A 4,683-nucleotide genomic window follows, 5' to 3' on the forward strand; every position below is an offset into this window, starting at 1 on the left:
ATAATAATAATAATTAATAATAATGATAATAGTACATACCTTCAGCGCCTCTGCTCTGACGTGCTCCTCTGCCGGCATCCAGTGACAGGCTTCTTTCCATTAATATTTCCTCAGTTTTCCTTCAATACTTTTCCTCATTCATTCTGTGCTTCAGTTTGTTCACTGTCATCTTCTTTTAACACACTTCTTCAAACTTCTTTACCAAACATTCGTGCAGAATACACACACACACACACACACACACACACACACACACACACACACACACACACACACACACACACACACACACATTCAGAAGATGATGACGTCAGTGTCCGAAGCCTTGATATTGTCACTATTTAAAATCTTCCTTTTACGTCAAATAATTGATTCAGCAAGGGTGTTAAATGTCGTTTTGTGTAACAATAATATTATTTCTCGAGTAGCTTGACAGAGGCTAACAGATTGTCTGTCAAAAGCATTACTACTTTTACGTTCATGGAGAAGCACTAAACTCTTAGGGGGTCCTATAGTGCCTGGGGAAATAGGAGGTAATCAACTTTCATCAGGGGATTCAAGTTGCCTCAAAGTCTTCAGCTTAAGAGCATCAGATCAAGACCTCTTCACCAGCATCAAAACATCTCTTTGAAAGGCTTCCGCTGATGGAAGCGTCATGGTGTCAGGAGTATGCTAAACGAGGAGCTGTGAAGCAGGACGAAGAAGACTCGTTTATCTTTGTTATCATGTGAGGACGACGTCTATTGTAGTAACTTGTAACTACTCGCTACTGGAGAGAGCCAAGCTGCAGGAGCTTGTAGCTACCCGCTACTAGCAAGAGGCCAGCTGTAGTAGCCTGTGCTACTAGCTTCATGTTAGAAGCAACCTGTAGTAGCATGTAGCTACGTGCTTCTGGGAACGGGTCAGCTGTCATAGCCTACCATCGCTGAGCCGGGAAGAATGAATCCACTCCTGTACGCAGACCTAGGTAAGTACAACTAGGTAGGTATTCTGTATATGAGAAAGTGTATCATATCAGATAATATTATCTGCGTCTCTTCAAGTATCTTCCAGTAAGAGCTGACAGATATTACACTGCTAAAAAACAGTTACCTGGGGAATATACAGCATATACATTATATTCCACCTGAATTTGCATGTGAGCTTCAATTCAAATATGTACAAATACACACACACACACACACACACACACACACACACACACACACACACACACACACACACACACACACACACGATCAGTGAAGAGGCGAGGTCAGGAGCTTGGACTCGATCCCTGCAACCTCAACTAGGTGAGTACATATATATATATATATTTATATATATATATATATATATATATATATGTCGTGCCGAATAGGCAGAACTTGCCATCTTGGCTTAAATAGCAACGCTCATCTTGCCATATAGGACAAGTGAAAATTTGTGTATGCAATAATTTCGCCTTAAAATCATTCTGAATCTAACGAAAAAAATAAATTTCACTGTGTTTGTTTAGTATTAAATTATTGTAAACAAATCTAAAATATATTTAGTTGGGTTAGGCTAAAATAAATTACGCTTGTTATAATAAGGTTAGGTAAGTTTCCTAAGTTCCTTTTGGTGCAAAATTATTAATTTTTACATCAACATTAATGAAAAAATATATCTTTAAACGTATAAGATAAAATTTTAGTAAGAACTTAATTTTAAATGAGTTCTTGCTAATTGACCAGTTTTACATATTCGGCACGACATATATATATATATGTATATATATATATATATATATATATATATATTATATATATATATATATATATATATATATATATATATATATATATATAATGTCGTGCCGAATAGGCAGAACTTGAGATCTTGGCTTAAATAGCAACGCTCATCTTGCCATATAGGACAAGTGAAAATTTGTGTATGCAATAATTTCGCCAGAATCATTCTGAACCTAACGAAAAATATATATTTCACTGTGTTTGTTTAGTATTAAATTATTGTAAAGAAATCTAAAATATATTCAGTTGGGTTAGGCTAAAATAAATTGCTCTTGTTATAATAAGGTTAGGTAAGTTTTCTAAGATTCTTTTAGTGCAAAATTATAAATTTTTACATTAACATTAATGAAAAAAATATATCTTTAAACATATAAGAGAAAATTTTAGAAAGGACTTAATTTTAAATGAGTTCTTCCTAATTGACCAGTTTTACATATTCGGCACGACATTATATATATATATATATATATATATATATATATATATATATATATATATATATATATATATATATATATATAGAGAGAGAGAGAGAGAGAGAGAGAGAGAGAGAGAGAGAGAGAGAGAGAGAGAGAGAGAGAGAGAGAGAGAGAGAGAGAGAGAGAGAGAGAGAGAGAAAAGAGAGAGAGAGAGAGCAATGCTGCAAAAAGACCAGCATTGCTAGCATATGTTGACGATTAAGCTCGCTCTATATCCTACTTGCTAGACCGCCACGCAGCACAGCCACTCAGAAATCGATTTCTTCGTCCACCGAAACTAGACCAAGTTCCAGCTTAAACTGCCATCTCTCTCTCTAGTATTTCTACGAGTGAATGACCCAGTAACGCTTATGCCTATTTCAACGTTATACCCGCCCCTGTAATAACGTATGGAAGTGAAGAGAGCCGAGGACTGGACCACTTCTAAGAACTATGCTTTGGTTTGATCTAGTTTTGTCTAGCCCACAGCCAATCTACCACTGTCACACTTTTTATGGTGATATCGAGGACATTTTTACGAGGTTCTTGATAAACTCTTGAGCGGGTTAAGATATGATGAAGATCCACATCTAGTTATTTTCTTTAACGAATAAACGACTGTAATCATGATGAATGTTAGGTAAATGAACACATGCAACTAATGTGACGTTTTACTGTGGCAACGTTTCGCTCTCCAGGAAAGTAGCCACAATATAAAGTCACATTAGTTGCCTCTGTCCATTTACCTAACCTTCTGTCGGTAATTCTACCATTATCATCTTATAATGAACATATTTGTACCTAATTTGCAAATATGTCCATAAACGTAATACTTGACAGCGTGTTGAATTGTCCGATGGCCAGATATAATTGTTCAATTTTCTTTTTTTACTTATAATCCACCACCATTAAAAACTAAACAATAGCCGTATTAATATGGTAGCACTTCAATCATTTTGATTTACATGTATTTGTTGACAACAGACCTCAGCTTAAAATTATTTGTGAAACCCTGTTCTTAGTTGTTAATTTCTTCTTGTAACTTTAAAGTCATGTCCAAGCGAGAGTAGTAGTAGTAGTAGTAGTAATGCTACTACTGCTAGTAGTAGTAGAAGTAGTGGTAGCAATAGTAGCAGTAGTAGTAGCAGTAACAGAAGTAGTAAAAATAGAAGTAGTAGTCGCAGTAGTAGCAATATCAGTAGTAATAGCAGTAGTTGTATAATATTAGTAATAGCAGTAGTTGTAGTAGTAGTAGCAGTAGTTGTAGTAGTAGTAGCAGTAGTTGTAGTAGTAGTAGCAGTAGTTGTAGTAGTAGTAGCAGTAGTTGTAGTAGTAGCAGTAGTTGTAGTAGTAGTAGCAGTAGTTGTAGTAGTAGTAGCAGTAGTTGTAGCAGTAGTAGCAGTAGTTGCAGTAGTAGTAGCAGTAGTTGTAGTAGTAGTAGTAGCAGTAGTTGTAGTAGTAGTAGCAGTAGTTGTAGTAGTAGTAGCAGTAGTTGTAGCAGTAGTAGCAGTAGTTGCAGTAGTAGTAGCAGTAGTTGTAGTAGTAGTAGTAGCAGTAGTTGTAGTAGTAGTAGCAGTAGTTGTAGTAGTAGTAGCAGTAGTTGTAGCAGTAGTAGCAGTAGTTGCAGTAGTAGTAGCAGTAGTTGTAGTAGTAGTAGTAGTAGTAGTAGTTGTAGTAGTAGTAGCAGTAGTTGTAGCAGTAGTTGTAGTAGTAGTAGCATCAATAGCAACAAGAGTAGCAGTAACAGTATTAATAGTAATAGTAGTAGAAATAGTTGATGTGAGATCCACTGCTCAACTTGACAACATAGGTCACTCAGCTTTCATAACCATAAAAAAAGCACATAATACAAGCAAGGATAAAAAAAACAGAAAAAAATTAACAAACAATGAAAGCAACGAACACAAACACTCAGCAGAAGTAAATACTCTCATACCAAGATTGTTGTGGGTCGCATCCCGGGGGACAAGATTAACTTGGTCTGCCCGAAACGTTATGTATAACCAGAGGTTTTATATATATTATGTCAATGGCATTTAGGTCTGTATAATAATATAAATAATAATAATATTCTTTACTTCTACAAGTAGTAGTAAGAGGCCTGGTCACAGACCGGGCCGCTGGGGCGTTGACCCCCGGAACTCTCTCCAGGTAAACTCCAGGTACATGTACAAGGTATACAAACCTAACTCTCATCATTAATATATTACTTTATATTGTAGAAATAGTTATATCCACAGGATGCGACCCACACCTGTCGACTGACACCCTGGTACCTATCTACTGCTAGGTGAATATGGACAGCAGGTGTCTGAAGGAAACACGCCCGAGTGTTTCCACTCATATCTAGGCTCGAACCAAGGACCTTATGTGTGAGGTTCTTGGTACATGTACTTTGTAGTGTCGTGTACTTTGTAGTGTCGTGTACTTTGTAGTGTCGTGTACTTTATAGT

Source organism: Cherax quadricarinatus, chromosome 53, assembly GCF_038502225.1.
Source record: "Cherax quadricarinatus isolate ZL_2023a chromosome 53, ASM3850222v1, whole genome shotgun sequence".
Taxonomy (NCBI): Eukaryota; Metazoa; Arthropoda; class Malacostraca; order Decapoda; family Parastacidae; genus Cherax; species Cherax quadricarinatus.